Source organism: Ornithorhynchus anatinus, chromosome 1, assembly GCF_004115215.2.
Source record: "Ornithorhynchus anatinus isolate Pmale09 chromosome 1, mOrnAna1.pri.v4, whole genome shotgun sequence".
Taxonomy (NCBI): Eukaryota; Metazoa; Chordata; class Mammalia; order Monotremata; family Ornithorhynchidae; genus Ornithorhynchus; species Ornithorhynchus anatinus.
The window spans coordinates 141,669,085-141,691,072 of NC_041728.1; the positions used below are offsets into that span (position 1 = coordinate 141,669,085).

The window sequence follows — 21,988 nt, forward strand, 5'->3', positions numbered from 1 at the left end:
ACTTAAAAATGCCATCATTATTATCATTATTATTATTATCTCAGTACTTAGTACAGTGCTTGGCCCAAAGTAAGCACTTAACAAGTAGATAGAGAGTATATGTTCAATAAATAGCATTGATTGATTGAACTTAAGCATTCTGGGAAAATGAGCTGTCATACAGCTGTTACAAGATGTAGTTACATAAGGACCATTTTAACAAATACTTTGAAAAAACGTTTCGTAAAAGGCATAGTAGTTCACTGTCCTTTGAAGAAAGCTAAGTATTTCTCAAAAGTTGTGGGGTTGCTGCATGTTTAGTCTAGAACAATTTTACTAAGACCATCCTATAGCCTTATCTTGTCTTATGTTGTCGAGTCATCTCCGACCCATAATGACTCCATGGACACACCTCTCCCAGAACTCCACACTCTCCATCTGCAGTTGTTCTGGTATTAGATCCCTAGAGTTTTCTTGGTAAAATTACAGAAGTGGTTTACCACTGCCTTCTTCCATGCAGTAAACCAGATTCAACTCTCTCCCATGTCACTGCTGCTTAGCAGATGGGAGTTTTGTAGCAGATTGACTTCCACTTGCTAGCCACTGTCCAAGCCAGGAATGGAATGGGTATGCTTCTGCTTGTATCTCCCTCCCATAGATGAGACTGGTAGAGTACTGGATACACTTCAGGTGCAGTCCTGAGAGGGGCACTCTTTGGTAATCACTGACAAATCTGAGAATAATAATTGGACTCTAGATACTTTATTGAGGCATATCTGCATTACTCATGGAGGCCAAAAGGAGAGCATTTGTTCCATATAATAATGTTTTCCTGGTAAGACTTCTATTCATGTTGATAGGACTGTGGAAAATGTTGGAGGCACTTTCATTGGAAACTAATCATTATAGGGCAATTGATTTGGTGCTGGAGACATATACTAATCTACTGGAGTACTTGGAACAGCAATCTTTCACCCATTTTGAGAAAGCATTGTACTGAACAGAATGTGAAGAGAGGGAAATGGGAGAATAAGAGATACCAAGAAAATTTTAATTAGAATCAAATCTGACTAGCCTGCAATTGTGCAAATGTATTCCATATCCACTCAAAACTCATTTAGTCTCCTGGGTATTTCCAACTCAAGCTTCTGGCATTTCAATCTCCTGAAGTGAAAGAAAAGTAGGAAAGATGAGGAGCTGGAACAAAGTAGAAAGAAGGGAAGAGATAGGCAAAGTGCAGGGGTCACTTAATTAGGAGGAGGAGTAGAAACAAAAGAGATGCCCTGTTGCTTCTCCACCTCTAGACTGTAAGCATCTTGTGGGCAGGGAATGTGTCTACCAACTCTGTCATATAGTAATCGCCAAAGTGCTTAGCCCAGTGCTCTGCAAATAGCAAGCGCTCAATAAATGAGCCCATTGTTGGGTAGGGATTGTCTCTATTTGTTGCTGAATTGTAATAATAATAATAAGAAGAAGAAGAATGTTGGTATTTATTAAGTGCTTACTATGTGCAGAGCACTGTTCTAAGCGCTGGGGTAGATACAGGGTAATCTGGTTGTCCCACATAAGGCTCACAGTCTTCATCCCCATTTGACAGATGAGGAAACTGAGACCTAGAGAAGTGAAGTGATTTGCCCACAGTCACACAGCTGATACGTGGCAGAGCTGGAATTCAAATCCATGACCTCTGACTCCCAAGCCTGAGCTCTTTCCACTGAGCCACGCTGCTTCTGAATTGTACTTCCCAAGTGTTTAGTACAGTGCTCTCCACACAGTAAGGGCTCAATAAATACAATTGAATGAACACCACTGATTGATTGATTGGTTAGCTGGTCATTCATTCATTTATTCATTCAATTATATTACAATACAACAATAAACAGATTTTCTGCCCATCCATAAGGGTCAAAATCTTAGAGATGACAAACAGAACCTTGGGGGATGAACTCAAACTTTTCCCTTTTCTCTAAGTAATGACTGGGAGAAATGTGGAATTCAAGTCTCCCTTCATTCATTCGGTTGTATTTATTGAGGACGTACTGTGTGCACAGCACTCATAGATATCCGGAGATATCTATACCAGTGGGATAGAAATTAAGCTTTCCCCAGACCACTCTGGGGAATGCTTCAAATGAATAAAAGATATAACTGGGTATAAGTGCAAGGCTGAGCCATTTAGCTAGTAATTTCATAATTCTGGGACATCTCTCTATTCTTCAACATTGTTCTGAAATGGCCTACAGAAACAAGGAACTGGTAATAAATATCAGCACTATAACTGGATCCGAACATAATGATATGTAGTTTAACAAGGGTAGTCATGGATGTTTGAAGAAGGCCAAAGAAGGATCATTGAGAAGCAGCATGGCCTAGTGGATAGAGTATGGGCCTGGGAGTCAGAAGGGCCTAGCTTCTAATCCAGGCACTGTCATTTCTGTGCTGTGTGACTTTGTGCAAATCACGTAACTTCTCTGTGCCTCAGATATCTCATCTGTGAAAAGAGGACTGAGACTGGGAGTCCTCTATGGAAGGGGGACTCTGTCCAACCCAATTATGTTGCATCTACTCCAGCACTTAGTCCAGTGTCTGGCACACAGTAAGTGTTTAACAAATGCTATGATTATTATCATTATTATTATTATGACCCCATGTAATAATAAAATCATTAGATGGCTAGTGCAATGGAGCAGAGAATCACACAGGATCCTCTCTGTTTGGGTACCTAAAGGAAGATTTCTTCTTGTAGCTCTTGTTCAATTTTGGACCCCTCATTCCTTTCTCTTCCCTCTCTGCCCTTTCCAGGGTTAACTCTGTCCTAAACAGAACAAGATTGAGAAGAATTTACCAAGACAAATGACTGTTTGTTTAGTCCCAAACTATTTCTAACAGGTATCGAAAGGGGAACATGCTATCTGTGGAAAAGATTATTTGAACATCGTGATTTTTTATAATTAAAATTGCCATTTACAGGTTGCATTTGGTAAATGTAATTCTTTCAGCTAGTAAGTCTCTTTCAACATATATTTTATTTAATTTTTGAGTTGGTCACAAGAAAGCTTATTTAAATATGGAACCTGTGAAAATAATTAACCTTTTTTAGAAAGCAAAGATTTGAAGCTAATTACCTTATTTCCCAAATGTTCTCTTTTGTTAAATTCCTAGTAAGGTTACAAGAGGCAGTGAGTGTTTCTATTTCCAGCAGTGACTTGAAATATCAGTCGCTATTGTGTTCTGGAAGAAAATTACTTATAAGTGTTATTACTAACTATTACATATTGAATCTTCCATTAACATTTCTGGAAATAATCATCAGAACCTTTAAAATTTTTAGTTTTTAATATTAATGCTATGGAAAAAGCACCAAATTAGTCAGTATTTGTATTTAATCTCAGTCTGATCACATAGACTTTAATTCTAGTATGTTCTTTAATATTTTCCATTACATTCTACGCTGATTAATTTCCTCTTTTATTACTGCCTACAAATCATTTTCTATACCCCCAAAACAGTTTTAATCTCATTTTTCTTATACTTCAGTGGTTCCTGCACCTTCCAATTCCTTTTCTCCTGATATGGGGATCTCCTCATGTTTTTTTTTTCAACTTTTCCTTTCAAATTTGTCAGTGGAAAGAGCATGGGCCTAAGAGCCAGAGGATTTATCACTGGCATTTACTGAGCACTTTTTTATGCCAAGCACTGTACTAAGTACTTGAAGATTACAGTACAATAGAGTTGACAATCAGTCTAGAGAACTACCCTAGGCCCCGCCTCCCTCCCCTGCTTCTGCCCCTGCATCAGTCAATCATATTTGCTGACTACTTACTGTGTGCAGAGTACGGTATTAAGCACTTGTGAAAGAACATTAGAACAATAAAACAGACACATTCCCTGCCCATAGTGAGCTCAAAGTCCCAGGTCCTGTTCTGTCCCTTGTCACAACTAGCCCTGCAGCCAATTCTCTGACTCCTTCATGTAGGGCTGCAACATTCCAGAATGGTCCAGAAGGAGAAGGATTGCTGGTACCAATCCCAGCTTTGTCACTTCCCTGCTCTATGTGAACTTCAGCAAGTCATTCAACTTCTCTGTGCTTCAGGTTTTTCATCTGTAAAATAGAGTTTAAATACTGTTCCTCCTCATCCTTAGACTGAGCCCCATGTGCGAGAAGGATTATGTCTGACTTTTAATCTTGTATCTACTCCAATACTTAGTTACCAAGCTTAGCACATGGAAGTCAGTCAATCATATTTATTGAGCACTTATTGTGTGCAACGGATTGTACAAAGTGATTGGGAGAGTACAATATAACAGGCACATTTCCTGCCCCAAATGAGCTTGTTAACTAGCTAACAAATACCACTAGAAAACATTATGTGGTTTGCCCATTGATGCCTCTCATGAGTTACTCCAATTCAACTTTAGGATTTAACAGTTTAGAGTTAGAGGTCTCCAGGAAAAATATTTCAGTCTTCATCTATAAAATGGGTATAAAATATCTGCTAATCTTCACCCTTAGACATGAGTCCTATATGGGAAGGGTTCTATACCCAATCTAATTATTTGTTCCTGCAGTTCCTGGTACAGAGTAAGTGCCTAATAAGTATCATTATTATGATGATGACTCAATCCTTCCACACAGAGAAGCAGTGTGCCTTAGTGGGTAAAGCATAGTCCTGGAAGTCAGAGGACTTGGGTTCTAATCTCAGCTCTGCCACATGTCTTCTGTGTGACATTGGGCAAGCCATTGAACTTCTCTGGGCCTCATCTGTAAAATGTGTATTATGAGTGTGAACCCCATGTGGGACAGGGACTGTGCCCAACCTGATTAAGTTGTATCTACCCCCCAGCACTTACAACAGTGCTTAGCACATAGAAAGCACTTAAGAAGTAACATTATTATTATTACTATTGACATATTTAAGTGGTGTTAATGCATATATACAAGTATCTGCATAGTGTTGAAGATGTTCTATTGTCCCATACATGCTATCACAGCAACTCTGAAGAGTGGAAATTTTTCCAGCTTCATCGTTGTCAATAATAATAATAATAATAATGTTGATATTTGTTAAGTGATTACTATGTGCAGGGCACTGTTCTAACCACTGGGCTAGATACAGGGTAATCAGGTTGTCCCACGTGAGGCTCACAGTCTTCATCCCCATTTTACAGATGAGGTAACTGAGGCACAGATAAGTTAAGTGACTTGCCCAAAGTCACACAGCTGAGAAGTGACAGAGCAGGGATTCGAACCCATGACCTCTGACTCCCAAGCCCGTGCTCTTTCCACTGAGCCACTCTGCTTTTCCTAAAAGGTTGTCTGTAGCAATAGCATCATTCATTCATTCATTCATTCAATAGTATTTATTGAGCGCTTACTATGTGCAGAGCACTGTACTAAGCGCTTGGGATGAACAAGTCGGCAACAGATAGAGACAGTCCCTGCCCTTTGACGGGCTTACAGTCTAATCGGGGGAGACGGACAGACAAGAACAATGGCAATAAACAGCGTCAAGGGGAAGAACATCTCGTAAAAACAATGGCAACTAAATAGAATCAAGGCGATGTACAATTCATTAACAAAATAAATAGGGTAACGAAAATATATACAGTTGAGCGGACGAGTACAGTGCTGAGGGGATGGGAAGAGAGAGGGGGAGGAGCAGAGGGAAATGGGGGGAAAAGAGGGTTTAGCTGCGGAGAGGTGAAGGGGGGGTGGTAGAGGGAGTAGAGGGAGAAGGGGAGCTCATTCTGGAAAGGCCTCTTGGAGGAGGTGAGTTTTAAGTAGTGTTTTGAAGAGGGGAAGAGAATTAGTTTGGCGGAGGTGAGGAGGGAGGGCGTTCCAGGACAGCGGGAGGACATGACCCAGGGGTCGACGGCGGGATAGGCGAGACTGAGGGACGGTGAGGAGGTGGGCGGCAGAGGAGCGGAGCGTGCGGGGTGGGTGGTAGAAAGAGAGAAGGGAGGAGAGATAGGAAGGGGCAAGGTGATGGAGAGCCTTGAAGCCTAGAGTGAGGAGTTTTTGTTTGGAGCGGAGGTCGATAGGCAACCACTGGAGTTGTTTAAGAAGGGGAGTGACATGCCCAGATCGTTTCTGCAGGAAGATCAGCCGGGCAGCGGAGTGAAGAACAGACCGGAGCGGGGCGAGAGAGGAGGAAGGGAGGTCAGAGAGAAGGCTGACACAGTAGTCTAGCCGGGATATAACGAGAGCCCGTAATAGTAAGGTAGCCGTTTGGGTGGAGAGGAAAGGGCGGATCTTGGCGATATTGTAGAGGTGAAACCGGCAGGTCTTGGTAACGGATAGGATGTGTGGGGTGAACGAGAGGGACGAGTCAAGGATGACACCGAGATTGCGGGCCTGCGGGACGGGAAGGATGGTCGTGCCATCCACGGTGATAGAGAAGTCTGGGAGAGGACCGGGTTTGGGAGGGAAGATGAGGAGCTCAGTCTTGCTCATGTTGAGTTTTAGATGGCGGGCCGACATCCAGGTGGAGACGTCCCGGAGGCGGGAGGAGATGCGAGCCTGAAGGGAGGGGGAGAGGACAGGGGCGGAGATGTAGATCTGTGTGTCATCTGCGTAGAGATGGTAGTCAAAGCCGTGAGAGCGGATGAGTTCACCGAGGGAGTGAGTGTAAATGGAGAACAGAAGAGGGCCAAGAACTGACCCTTGAGGAACTCCGACAGTTAAAGGATGGGAGGGGGAGGAGGCTCCAGCGAACGAGACCGAGAATGATCGGCCAGAGAGGTAAGAGGAGAACCAGGAGAGGACAGAGTCCGTAAAGCCAAGGTGAGATAAGGTATGGAGGAGGAGGGGATGGTCGACAGTGTCAAAGGCAGCAGAGAGGTCAAGGAGGATCAGAATGGAGTAGGAGCCATTGGATTTGGCAAGAAGGAGGTCATGGGTGACCTTAGAGAGAGCAGTCTCGGTAGAGTGGAGGGGACGGAAGCCAGATTGGAGGGGGTCTAGGAGAGAATGGGAGTTACGATTGTAGACGACTCGTTCTAGGATTTTGGAAAGGAAGGGTAGTAGGGAGATAGGACGATAACTGGAGGGGGAAGTGGGGTCAAGAGCGGGTTTTTTTAGGATGGGGGAGACGTGGGCATGTTTGAAGGCAGAGGGGAAGGAGCCCTTGGAGATTGAGTGGTTAAAAATAGAAGTTAAGGAAGGGAGGAGGGCAGGGGCGATGGTTTTAAGAAGGTGAGAGGGAATGGGGTCCGAGGCGCAGGTGGAGGGGGTGGCATTTGCGAGGAGGGAGGAGATCTCCTCTGAGGATACTGCAGGGAAGGATGGGAAAGTAGGGGAGGGGGTTGGTGGGGGGGAGGGGAGAGGCGGAGGGGTGACTTTGGGGAGCTCAGACCTGATCGTGTTGATTTTCGTGAGGAAATAGGTGGCCAGATCATTGGGGGTGAGAGATGGGGGAGGGGGAGGAACAGGGGGCCTAAGGAGAGAGTTAAAGGTCCGGAACAATCGGCGGGGGTGACGGGCATGGGTGTCGATGAGGGAGGAGAAGAAGCTTTGCCTGGCGGAGGAGAGGGCAGAGTTAAGGCAGGAAAGGATAAATTTGAAGTGTGTGAGGTCGGCTTGGTGCTTGGACTTTCGCCAGCAGCGCTCAGCAGCTCGAGCATAGGAGCGTAGGAGGCGGACAGAGGAGTTGATCCAGGGCTGTGGGTTAGTGGAGCGAGAGCGGCGGAGGGAAAGGGGGGCGAGAGAGTCGAGATGAGTAGAGAGGGTGGAGTTGAGAGCGGAGACCTGATCGTCGAGAGTGGGAAGAGAGGACAGGGCGGCAAGGTGAGGAGAGATGCTATTGGAAAGACGGATGGGATCGAGAGAGCGGAGGTCTCTGTGGGGCAGTAGCGAAGATTTGCAGGGGGAGGGAGTGTGAGAGATGAGGCAGGTGAGAAGGTTATGGTCAGAGAGAGGGATTTCAGAGTTGGTGAGGGAGGAGATAGTGCAGCGGTAGGAGATGACGAGATCGAGGGTGTGACCGAGTCGGTGAGTGGGCGCGGTATGGTGGAGGAGGAGGTCGGCAGAGTCGAGGAGGGATAGCAGGCGGGCGGCAGAGGAGTCGTCGGGTACATCCGTATGGATGTTGAAGTCTCCAAGGATCAGAGTGGGCAGAGAGAAGGAGAGAAGGAAGGTGAGAAAGGGGTCAAGGTGGTTGAAGAAGTCGGAGGTGGGACCAGGAGGGCGGTAGATGACGGCGACAAGTAACTGGAGTGGGTGGTAGAGGCGAATGATATGGGCTTCGAAGGAGGGGAAGGAGAGGGAGTGGGGAGGAGGGATAGTGCGGAAGCGGCAACGGGGCGAGAGGAGGAAGCCGACGCCTCCTCCCTTACCGGTGAGTCTGGGGGAGTGGGAGAAGGAGAGGCCTCCGCTGGAGAGAGCGGCGGCGGAGACCGTGTCTTCGGGAGAGAGCCACGTTTCTGAAAGGGCGAGGAGGAGGAGAGAGCGGGAGAGGAAAAGGTCATGGATGAAAGGTAGCTTGCCTGTAATAGCCTATAATAGACCATTTATAATTCTGAAAAAATGTTCAATATTATTGCACTATACAATGCTCAATAGGTAAGAGTCATACTTTCAAGCAAATTATTACCAAAAATGTTCTCACCTCTAAACATGCAATATTTGGAATGGCAGAAAATGAAGAAGAAAATACATTCCTGTATTAGGCTAACACATGTCTCTTACAGAGATTAATGTGCCATGGTGTCTATCGAATTGTCAGCCTTTTATATCACCTTCTCACTGGGAAGATACCTGCCTTTTGCATCAATATTTTCTAAAATTATTATCCTTCATTTTGGGAAAAATCAAAACACTTGTTTCATGTCATCAATTTGTCATTGAACGAGAAAGGAATAATTTGTTTAAAAAAGAAAAAAGGTGCAACTTGATCATTTTTTTTCATTATTGAATCCAAGAGCCTGTTGATTAAACATCCCTCAAAAGAACTATTTACTCAACAGTTGTTGTTATATTAGTTGTTGATATGATAGCTACAGACATTTTCTTTGGGTTGGGATTTGTTTTATTCAGGTCTCAGACTTTGAGTGATTTACTGATGCATTTTGGCTAATAGAAGTTATTTGGGAGTGAGGGACTCAATACCTCAGATTGGACAAAGAAGGAACTCAGCTCAGGAAGTAGTTGAGGTCAAAAGACATTGCCATATGACAAGAAATGGGCCATGGTGATTGGTATTTCTTCTATTCTCTAAGTGGTCCTTCTGGTATGGTTTTGATGAGCACTGATAGATGGGTCAGTGTAGATAAGTACTGCACCACATTCATGTAATGTGGTTTTTTAAATAACTAGAAAATTTGAACCTTTTAGATGTTCAATTTTTTTTTTAGGCTAGAAAGACACTATCAATTCTCAATTAGGTGAATGGAAAGAGAAATAATAGGATCATAGATTTATCACCCAGCCTCCAATCAGGCAGATGCCTATGTAACATGGAGGCGTATTTAAGATGAAAAATACAAACTTTAGAATGAATTTTAGTTTATTACTTAGCCAATGTCGGGCTTACAGTCTAGATGGGGGAGACAGACAGCAAAGCAAAAGAGAACAAAACAAAAACAAGACAAGATCATCAAGAAATATAGAAGGAGATATACACCTCAAGGAGATATACACCTCATTAACAAAATATTAATAAATAGGGTAATAAATGATATATACAAATGAGCTCCATGCTGAGGGAAAGGGAAAGGGGGAAAGCAGAGGGTGGGGGGGGGTAGGGAGAGCAGAAGGAAGGGGATCTCAGTCTGGGAAGACCTCCTGGAGGAGGTGAGCTTTCACTAGGACTTTGAAGAGGAGAAGAGAGTTTAACGGACGTGAGGAGGAAGGGCATTCCAGGACAGCAGTAGGATGTGGGCCAGAGGTCGATGGCAGGATAGGCGTGAACTGGGAACAGTGAGGAGGTGAGCAGCAGAGGAGCGAAGTGTATGGGGTGCACTGTAGAAAGAGAGAAGTGATGTGAGGTAGGAGGGGGCAAGGTGATGGAGAGCTTTGAAACCAAGAGTGAGGAGTTTTTGTTTCATGCAAAGGTTGATAGGCAACCACTGGAGGTTTTTGAGGAGGGGAGTGACATGCCCTGAGTCTGTCTGTAGGAAGATGCAAGACCATTCTGTAGGAATACCTTCTGTAGGAAGGGCAGCGGAATGAAGAACAGACTGGAGTGGGGAGAGACAGGAGGAGGGGAGATCAGAGAGGAGGCTGACACAATAATCTAGTCGGGATATTATGAGAGCCTGTACCAGCATGATAGGCAGTCATGTTTGTTGTTGGCAGCATCTGCTGCTTTCATTTTTTCCTCCTCACATCTCCATCCTTACAAATCTTTTTTAATGGTATTTTGTTAAGCCTCTACTATATGCCAAGTATTATTCAAAATACCCAGTCCCTATCCTACATGGGGCTCACAGTTTAGTTAGGTTAGAGGGAGGAGGGATACATTCCCATTTTGCAGATGAGGTAACTGAGGCACAGAGAAGTTAAGTGACTTGCCTAAGGTCACACAGCAAGCAGTTGGAAGAGACAGGATTAGAACCCAGGTCCTTTCCTCCCAGACCTATTCTCTTTCCAATAGGCCATGCTGCTTCTCCGAGAGAGCTCCTTTTTTGATTTCTATGCATTATGCATTGTTTCCCAGTTTTCAGCTGACTGTAAGACCATCAAGGGGCAGCGATTGTCTCTGTCTGTTGGTGAATTGTACATTCCAAGCACTTAGTACAGTGCTCTGCACATAGTAAGCTCTCAATAAACACTATTGAATGAATGAATTCAGGATTTTCTGCAGTTTATTGTGTCCTTAAAATGCTTTCTCTTTCCACCATGCTTTCAGTTTCCCATTTTTAAAAAAACATTTAGCAGCTAATATATTAGTCATATTAGTTAATAAGTGGCATTTATTAAATGCTTATCATATGCAGAGAACTCTACAAGCATTTGATAGAGTACAATACAGTTGATAGAGATGGGCCTTGGTCACAGGGAGCTTTGAACTCTGTGACAGCATAATTTTCAAGGTTGACAGTTCAGATTGGGTTGAGTGTATGGCTCCCTCAGGACAGGCTGTCACATCAGTCAAATTTTGGGAGAAGTCTATGAGACAGAGGATAATGTTTTGCATGCATTCTTGGTTCTATGCCTCTAGGTCAGAGCCTTCTGAATGTAACTATTTTTGAATGGTTCTCTCTAGGACTTTGTATGATGCATAGAGTCTGTTGAGTTGGATGAGTTTCAGTACACACATTTATTGAGGGTTTACTCTCTGCAGAGCACTGCACACTGCATTGTACCCTGTTGCTTCCCAGGGAGCAGAAACATATTCTCTCCTTCATTCAATAGTATTTATTGAGTGCTTACTATGTGCAGAGCACTGTACTAAGCACTTGGAATGTACAATTTGGCAACAGATACAGACAATCCCTGCCCATTGACGGGCTTACAGTCTAATCGGGGGAGACAGAGAGACAAAAACAATAGCAATAAATAGAATCAAGGGGATGTACATCTCATTAACAAAATAAATAAGGTAATAAAAATGTATGCAAATGAGCAGATGAGCACAGTGCAGAGGGGAGGGGAAAGGAGAGTGGGAGGAGCAGAGGGAAAGGGGATGGGCATGGGTTCGAATCCCGGCTCTGCCACTTGTCAGCTGTGGGACTGTGGGCTAGTCACTTCACTACTCTGTGCTTCAGTTACCTCATCTGTAAAATGGGGATGAAGCCTCTGAGCCTCACGTGGGACAACCTGATTACCCTGTATCTACCCCAGCGCTTAGAACAGTGCTCTGCACATAGTAAGCACTTAACAAATATCAACATTATGATGGAGAAGCAGCGTGGCTCAGTGGAGAGAGCACAGGCTTTGGAGTCAGAGGTTATGGGTTCGAATCCCAGATCTGCCACTTGTCAGCTGTGTGACTGTGGGCAAGTCACTTGACTTCTCTGTGCCTCAGTTACCTCATCTGGAAAATGGGGATTAAGACTGTGAGCCCCACGTGGGACAACCTGATTCCCCTGTGTCTACCCCAGACCCTAGAACAGTGCTCTGCACATAGTAAGTGCATAACAAATACCAACCTTAATATTATCATTATTAAAGGGGAAGGAGACTTAGCTGAGGGGAGGTGAAGGAGGGGCAGCAGAGGGAAAAGGGGAAGCTCAATCTGGGAAGGCCTCTTGGAGGAGGTGAGCTCTCAGTAGGGCTTTTAAGAGGGGAAGAGAGTTAGTTTGGCGGAGGTGAGGAGGGAGGGCATTCGAGGACAGCGAGAGGACGTGGCCCAGGAGTCGATGGCGGGATAGGCGAGAACGGGGGACGATGAGGAGGAGGGTGGCAGAGGAGCAGAGCGTGCGGGCTGGGTAGTAGAAAGAGAGAAGGGAGGAGAGGTAGGAGGGAGCAAGGTGATGGAGAGCCTTGAAGCCTAGAGTGATAAGTTTTTGTTTCGTGCGGAGGTTGATAGGCAACCTAGAGATTTTTAAGAAGGGGAGTGACATGCCCACAGCGTTTCTGCAAGAAGATGAGCCGGGAAGCAGAATGAAGAATAGATTGGAGCGGGGAGAGACAGGAGGAAGGGAGATCAGAGAGAAGGCTGACACAATAATCCAGATGGGATATTATGAGAGCCTGTAGCAGTAAGGTAGCCGTTTGGGTGGAGAGGACAGGGCGGATCTTGGCGATATTATAAAGGTGAGACCGGCAGGTTTTGGTGACGGATTGGATGTGTGGGGTGAATGAGAGAGCTGAGTCAAGGATGACACCAAGGTTGTGGGCCTGAGAGACGGGAAGGATGGTTGTACCATCCACAGTGATAGGGAAGTCAGGAAGAGCGCAGGGCTTGGGAGGGAAGATGAGGAGCTCAGTTTTGGAAATGTTGAGTTTTAGGTGGCGGGCAGACATCCAGGTAGAGATGTCCTGGAGGCAGGAGGAGATACCAGCCTGAAGGGAGGGAGAGAGGACAGGGGCAGAGATGTAGATTTGATAATAATTATGGTATTTGTTAAATGCTTACTATGTGCTAAGCACTGTTCTAAGTGCTGGGGTAGATACAGGGTAATTAGGTTGTCCCCAGTGGGGCTCACATTTTTAATCTCCATTTTACAGATGATATGAGGCACAGAGAAGTTAAGTGACTTGCCCAAGGTCACACAGCAGACAAGTGGCAGATCTGGGATTCGAACCCGTGACCTCTGACTCCCAGGCCCATGCTCTTTCCACTAAGCCATGCTACTTCTCTCCAATGAGCATCAAATACGGGGCACCCAAGCATTCCTGCTAATGTCCTTTTGGTGATGAGGAACGAACGAATCAATCGTATTTATTGAATGCTTACTGTGTGCAAAGCACTATACTAAGAACTTGGGAGAGTGCAATATAACAGAATTGGTAGACTTGGTAGACATGTCCCCTGCCCACAGTGAGCTTACAGTCTAGATGGGGAGACAGACATTAATACAAATAAATTATGGATATTTACATGAGTGCTATAGAGCTGTGAGAAGGGTGAAAAAAGGATACAATTCCAAGTGCAAGAGTGATGCAGAAGGGAGTGGGAGAAGAGGAGGACTTTGGAGAAGAATTCTTGGAAATGTGTCTTCACTAAGGGTTTGGAAGTGGGGAGAGTGATCATTCCCTGGATATGAAGAGGGATGGTGTTCCAGGACAGAGGCAAGGTGCGGTTAAGACATCACTGGCAAGATTGATGAGATTGACTTACAGTGAATAGTTTGGTATTAGAGGAGCAACATGTGAGGGTTGAGAGAATAAGGTTTTAGTAGGAAATCAGAGAGGTAAGGTACAAGTAGGAACAATGATTGAGTGCTTTAAAGCCGATGGTAAGGGGTTTCTGCTTCATGCAGAGGTGGATGGGCAACCACTGGAGGTTATTAAGGAGTGGGGCTGCATGGGCTAAACGTTTTTCAATCAATCAATCATACTTCCTGAGTGCTTACTGTGTGCAGGACACTGTACCAAATGCTTGGGGGAGTACAATTTAATAGATTTGGTAGACGCATTCCCTGTACACCACAAGCTTTTTAGAAAAATGTTTTGAACATCAGCGTGAATTATGGACTGGAGTGGGGAGAGAGAGGGTGCAGAGAGGAGGTTAATGCAGTAATTAAGGCAGTATGGGATGAGTGCTTGGATTGACATGGTAGCAGTTTAGATGGAGAGGAAAGATTTTAGCAATGTAGTGAAGTTGATCTGAGAAGATTTGGTGATAAATTGAATATGTGAGTTGAATGAGAGAAATGAGTCAAGGAAAATGCCAAGGATGATGGTTTTCTCTACAGTGACAGAAAGGTCAGGGGAAGGGCAAGGCTTGGGTGGGAAGATGATGAGTTCTGTTTTGGATATGTTAAGTTAGAGGCAATGGCAGGACATCAAAGTAGAGATGTCATGATGGCAGGAAGAAATGCAAGACTGCAGGGAAGGTGAGAGATTAGTGCTGGAGTTGTAGATTTGGGAATCATCTGCACAGATATGGTAGTTTAAGACATGGGTATGAATGAGTTCTCCAAAAGAATATCAGTAGATAGATATAGATGTGGAGTCAGAACTGAGCCTTAAGGTACTCCTACCATTAAGGTACTCCTACCTACTCCTACCATTAGGGGGTGGGAAGAAAAGGAGGAACACAGTAAAGCACCTGAAAATGAATGGTAAGAGAGCCAGGAGAGGACAGTGTCAGTGAAGCCAATGTGAGATAAAGTTTCGAGGGGGAGGGGATGGTCAACAGTGTCAAAGGCAGCTGAGAGGTTGAGGAGGATTAGGATGGAGTGAAGGCTGTTGGGTTTGGCCAAAAGGAGACCATTGATGACCTTTTTGAGAGGGCATTTTCTGGGGTGTTAAGGGGACAGAAGCTAGATTGGAAGGGGTCAAGAAGAGAACTGGAATTCAGGAAGTAAAGATACTGGGTATGAACAATGGGTATGGAGTTTGAAAAGAAACAGTACAAGGGAGATAGGGCGATAACTGGAGGGGGCAGTGGAGTCAAGTGAGGGCTTTTATTAGGATAGGGGAGACATGAGAATGTTTGAAAGTAGTGGGGAAAAAGCCACAGAAGAGTGAAGAGTTGAAGATGGCAGTCCTTGAGGGAAAAAGGAGAAAAAGGTGCTATCAAAGAGCTCCAGGTGGTTGTCTTGGATATGGCCACGGTCAGTTGTTACTATATTAGCTAGCCACTTTTCTCAGGATTTCTGCTGGCCTTCTTTACCTCCCCAAGGGTTGTAAGTGATTCTTTGTTCAGTTTTCAGCACTGAAGGCCTAGTCTCATCGGGTTGAACTGGTATCAGAATCCAGGTCTCCAGATTCTCAAAGTATCACTCTTTTAATTGGACTAACAACAAGACTTGTCTGCTCTGGGACCTTGGGCAAGTCACTCAACTTCTCTGTGCCCCAGTTACTTCAACTGTAAAATGGGAATTAAGACTGTGAGCCCCCTCTTGGGACAACCTGATTATCTTGTATCTACCCAAGTGCTTAGAACAGTGCTTGGCACATAGTAAGTGCTGAATAAAGACCTGAATTGTACTTCCCAAGTGCTTAGTACAGTGTTCTGCATGCAGTAAGCACTCAATAAATATGATTGAATGAATTACTATGTAGCATTTTCCTCCTGCTATAGATAGATGGAAAAAGGGACACCTGGGAAGCAGCGTGGCTTAGTGGAAAGAGCCTGGGCTTTGGAGTCAGAGGTCATGGGTTTGATTCCCGGCTCTGCCACTTGTCAGCTGTGTGACTGTGGGCAAGTCACTTAACTTCTCTGTGCCTCAGTTACCTCATCTGTAAAATGGGGATTAACTGTGAGCCTCACGTGGGACAACCTGATTACCCTGTATCTCCCCCAGCGCTCAGAACAGTGCTCTGCACATAGTAAGCACTTAACAAATACCAACATTATCATTATATTGATTATGGTGCTAGCTTTTCCTAACAGAACCACTCACACTCTTTCTTTCCTGCTTGTATTTGTTATTTCCTTTAGAATATAAGCTCCCCATGTGCAGGGATCATGTCACATCATTATTACATACTTCCCAAAGGTCTAGTACAGTACCCTGTCCAAGTGGGCACTCAATAAATGCTGCTGCTACTATGAGTACTGCTACTTGAGTCTTTTCCTGCCCCAGTGACTCCCAACTGAAAATGTGCCAATCATTTTGCTTCAAACCAAATTCAATGTATAAACAAGAAAAAAATAGGATTTCATATTATCCATATAAAAAAATTGTGCTTAGTCTGAGCAAAATAATTGTTCTTAACTCTGAATTTCTTCAATTCAACAATTTACTTTTAAAAAATCATTTTGTAAAAAAAGAGTATCGACTATTTGTAAAAATAATAGCACCTGATAAAATATAATGGAATAGTTCCTATAAATGTTGCACTGCAGCATTTAAATGGCACCACTTCTAAAAATGGTTTTATATTAAGTCTATTTATAAAACACATTTTTCAAGGGCACTAGAATCACTAAACAATGCTGACATTAATACTTACTTTTTATAAAATGATTCATACAGGAGGTTCAAAATGGTTAACATAGATCACTCAATTACTAATCTCCTCCAAAGATGACCTAACCCTCAAAGTTAAGTACCCATCTTCGTGGCTCAGTGGAAAGAGCACGGGCTTTGGAGTCAGAGGTCACGGGTTCAAATCCTAGCTCGGCCACTTGACAGCAGTGTGACTTTGGGCAAGTCACTTCCTTCTCGGTGCCTCAGTTCCCTCATCTGTAAAATGGGGATTAAGACTGTGAGCCCCACGTGGGACAACCAGATTCCCCTGTGTCTACCCCAGCGCTTAGAACAGTGCTCGGCACATAGTAAGCGCTTAACAAATACCAACATTATTATTATTATTATTAAGCAGCTAGAAAAAATTGAAATTCTTGAAGATGGCAATTGAAATGGGGCAACTTTCCTAGATGAGAGCTATTGAGAAAATGGTGCTACTGAGATGGAGAATGGAAAAGAGAATACTACACACTATAGTCAGCAAGAGGCAATTTTTACACAGTTTGTGGAAATAATTTTCAATCATATATCGGTCACATCTGTCACACATTCTCAGATCAAATCTGGCTATCATTAACCTCCTCTGTTAACAAGAAAGATAGCAAGTTTCTATTTGGATAACTGAGTTTCAACCTGGTCTCTATCCATTTTAAATTTTTATACACACACACACACAAGACAGTATGCTCAAAATCCTGTTTTCAAGTAAGCCTAGATAAAAGCAGCTGCCAGACCAAGCCAGTCCACCTGGAAGTAGTCTCTTTTAGGGCAGCAGTTTGAGCTCTCACTCTGTTTCTACTTCCTTTAGAGCCTTCCTGTGCCCTTTTTTTGTGCTTCCTCATACAGTTATTGACATGCACATATTTAAAGGGAAAATAGGAGATTTTATGATCTTCCATCTGTTTTATAAAGATAATCTGAGAGTGAATGGAAGGAATAATCATCTGTAGTGCATACTTAAAATTCAGTTTATGGCATACCATTTCAGCATATAAATTAATGAGTACATCTACATTAAGCTTACTATGTTCCCTAACATGGAAGGGTAAAGAACCTCAACTAATTGTGCAATTTTCTGATGGAATCACATGAGAAACAGTGTGGCTCAAGGGAAGAACAGAGCCTGGAAATCAGAGGACCTGGATTCTGATCCCCGGTCCCTCACTTACCAATAATGTGACTTTGGGCAGATCACTTTACTTTTCTGTGACTCAGTTTCTTCATCTGATTTTGGGGAGTCAATACCTGTTTTCACTTCTAATTAGACTGTTAGTCCTATTTAGGACAGGAACTCAGTCCATCCTGATTATCTTTTATCTGTCACAGAGCTTAATGAAATCAATCAAATTATAGTTTTGAATGCTTACTGTGTGCAGAGCACTGTACTATACACTGAGCAATAATAATAATAAAACATTATTATGATTATGGTACTTATTAAGCACTTGCTATGTGCCAAGCACTGTTCTAAGGGGTAGGTACAAGTTAATCAGGTTGACACAGTCCTTGTACCACATGGGACTCACACTCTTATTCCCCATTCTTTTCCACAGATGAAGTAACTGAGGGCCAGAAAATTTAAGTGACTCATTCAAGGTCACACAGCAGACACCTGGCAGAACAGAATGAGAACCCAGGTCCTTTTGACTCCTAGGCCCATGATCTATCCACTAAGTCATGTGTTGCAAGTTCCCGGTTCGAATCAACCAGGACCTTCCTGGACTGGGGGAGCCTCGGTGACACGGAGTAGAGTTCAAACTACACCTCTGATCACCAAGGTGACTGTGGAAAGTCTTTCACTCAGGGTTACCAACATGCAAAGGAGTGATACATAGACACACTCACTCACTTCTCTTCACTTCACTTCACCAAGGGTCCAATACCAGTCTCTGGTCAAAGGAGCCCATTCTGCCAGTGCTTCTTCTTTTTGCTTCCAAGTGCTGCTCTCCTGCTACTTCTGCTGCTCCAGTACTTGCTTCTCTCTACATCCCTCCATACTGCCCCTCTTTGCTATTTTTCTACATACCCCTACTGCTGTTCTCTGTGCTTCAACTCCTTTTATCTGCCTTAAGTGTCGCAGCTGTGGCTGGCTCAACGTAGCAGTCATTGATTGCTCCAGGCCTGAAGCTGGGTAGAGCTGGGAGAGAAGGCCACATCTTCCTCCATGCTATATCCCCACAGGCCAGCAATCACCTGTCTCAGGTAGAGCCCATCATTGCCTTTGCAAAGTCTCTTCCTTGTTGTTGTTTGCAGGATCACAAAGAGTCACTGGTAAGGCAGCTTGTTGGGGGCTCCCCACACCAAGCTGCTTCCCCCTTATACAACTGGGACAGTAGAATATAATACGCAGATGACACACAGATCTACATCTCCGCCCCTGTCCTCTCCCCCTCCCTTCAGGCTCGCATCTCCTCCTGCCTCCAGGATGTCTCCACCTGGATGTCGGCCCACCACCTAAAACTCAACATGAGCAAGACTGAGCTCCTCATCTTCCCTCCCAAACTCGGTCCTCTCCCAGACTTCCCTATCACCGTGGATGGCACAACCATCCTTCCCGTCCCGCAGGCCCGCAATCTCGGTGTCATCCTTGACTCGTCTCTCTCGTTCACCCCACACATCCTATCCGTTACCGAGACCTGCCGGTTTCACCTTTACAATATCGCCAAGATCCGCCCTTTCCTCTCCACCGAAACGGCTACCTTACTGCTACAGGCTCTCGTTATATGCCGGCTAGACTACTGTGTCAGCCTTCTCTCTGACCTCCCTTCCTCCTCTCTCGCCCCGCTCCAGTGTATTCTTCACTCCGCTGCCCGGCTCATCTTCCTGCAGAAACGATCTGGGCATGTCACTCCCCTTCTTAAACAACTCCAGTGGTTGTCTATCAACCTCCGCTCCAAACAAAAACTCCTCACTCTAGGCTTCAAGGCTCTACATCATCTTGCCCCTTCCTACCTCTCCTCCCTTCTCTCTTTCTACTGCCCACGCCGCACGCTCAGCTCCTCTGCCACCCACCTCCTCACCGTCCCTCGGTCTCGCCTATCCTGCCGTCGACCCCTGGGCCACGTCCTCCCGCGGTCCTGGAATGCCCTCCCTCCTCACCTCCGCCAAACTGATTCTCTTCCCCTCTTCAAAACCCTACTTAAAACTCACCTCTTCCAAGAGGCCTTCCCAGACTGAGCTCCTCTTCTTCCTCTTCTCCCTCTACTCCCTCTACCACCCCCCCTTCACCTCTCCGCAGCTTAACCCTCTTTTCTTCCCATTTCCCTTTGCTCCTCCCCCTCTCCCTTCCCATCCCTTCAGCACTGTATTCGTCTGCTCAACTGTATATATTTTCATTACCCTATTTATTTTGTTAACAAAATGTACATCGCCTTGATTCTATTTAGTTGCCATTGTTTTTACGAGATGTTCTTCCCCTTGACTCTATTTATTGCCATTGTTCTTGTCTGTCTGTCTCCCCTGATTAGACTGTAAACCCGTCAAACAGCAGGGACTGTCTCTATCTGTTGCCCACTTGTTCATTCCAAGCGCTTAGTACAGTGCTCTGCACATAGTAAGCGCTCAATAAATACTATTGAATGAATGAATATAATAGAGTTGGTAGTCACATTCTCTGCCTACAAGGACTTTACAGACTACATAGGGAAAATGCAGTACTTAGCACATAAGTGATTAACAAATATAATATTATTATTGTCATCATCATCATTATTACACATGGGAACTGGAGAAGTCCTAGGGTTGGAATAGTATTTGGAGGCTACAGATACAGCTACAATAAGTAACTACTTCAAAATCTTTCATCATCTGAGAAAACAGTAAGGTTTCAACTTTGCATTAGCTTTAGTTTCTCAGAAAGACTATATTCATGCTTTTCTGAACTGTGAGAATCCTCCTGGAGTTTTCAGTATTCACAGTGATATATGTCAAAGGGCAGTTGGTAGACTGAAATGAACCTCACCTTTTCAATAAAATTAAGTTTACATAGGAATGAAGAGGTAATAAAGTAGGTAAAGGCCTAATGGTTAAAGGAGGCACTGAAGACCCCAGCCATGCATTCCCTTCAGCCTTGCTACTGATCACTCATTTTCCCATTCATCCTTTGAAGCACTGACACAGGAAAGCTTGACAATCCCACTGTTTCCATCAAATTCCCACAATCTTGAACAACTTGGACTTTCTATGTGGCTCTTCTGGGAGGAACTGTATTTGGATTGAGCCCACTGTTTTTTATTTCCAGGAGGTCCGAAGGGAAGACAAGCCTGGTACCATTCTCCAGGGTTTCTCATTCCCTAGGGATGGTTCTTAGTACCACCTTTAAGTAGCATGTTGTAGTGGATAGAGCATGGGACTGAGAGTCAGAAGATCATGGTTCTTTTCCCAGCTCTCCCACCTGTCAGCTGTGTGACCGTGGGCAAGTCACTTCACTACTCTGGGCCTCATTTACCTTATCTGGAAAATGGGGGTCGAGATTGGAACACATGAGACAGGGACTGTTTTCAATCTCATTTGCTTATATAATAATAATAATAATTATGGTATTTGTTAAGTGCTTACTATGTGCCAAACACTGTTCTAAGTGCTGGGGTAGATACAAGGAAATCAGGTTATCCCACCTGGGGCTCACAGTCTTAATCCTCATTTTACAGATGAGGTAACTGAGGCACAGAGAAGTTAAGTGACTTGCCCAAAGTCAAAGAGCAGACAAATGATGGACCCGGGAATAGAACCCACGTCCTCTGACTCCCAAGCCCATGCTCTTGCCACTAAGCCACATGTTTATCTATCCCAGTGCTTAGTACAGTGCCTGGAACATAGTGCTTAACAAATACCATCATCATCATCGTAACCTCTCTAGATAGTTCTGGTGACATGCCTAAGTCTTCCTTCGGGTCCCCAAAGGTAGAATCTGTACTTGGGCCAGATTCCTTTAAGGCTCAGGGAGCTCAGGTCCCCAACCATCCTAGGATGTATGGATTTGAACTCTGGGCCTTCTTAAAAACATTGTATTCCTGCTTGATTATATATGTAATAATAATAATAACAATAATAATGACATTTTTAAGCACTTACTATGTACAAAGCACTGTTCTAAGCTCTGAGAAGGATACATGGTGATCAGGTTGTCCCACATAGGGCTCACAGTCTTAATGTCCATTTTACAGATGAGGTAACTGAGGCACAGAGAAGTTAAGTGACTTGCCCAAAGACACACAGCTGACAGGTGGCAGAGCCAGGATTTGAACCCGTGACCTCTGACTCCCCAGGCCATGCTCTTTCCACTGAGCCACACTGCTTCTCTATAATAATAAATGTGGTATTTGTTAAGTTCTTACTGTGAGCCGAGCACTGTTCTAAGTATTTGGGTAGATACAAGTTAATCAGGTTGGACACAGTCCCTGTCCTTCAAGAGACTCACAGTCCCATGTGGCTTAGTGGAAAATGAATTAGACTTGGAATCAGGAGACCTGGGTTCTAACCC

General features: G+C 44.4%; 1 non-coding gene across 1 annotated transcript; it reads right to left on the bottom strand.

Moving 5' to 3' along the window:
• Positions 1-549: 549 nt before the first annotated feature.
• On the bottom strand, positions 550-687 carry LOC114816031. Its single transcript, XR_003763809.1, has one exon. It is a non-coding gene; the product is annotated as a small nucleolar RNA SNORA7 (small nucleolar RNA).
• Positions 688-21,988: the final 21,301 nt, after the last annotated feature.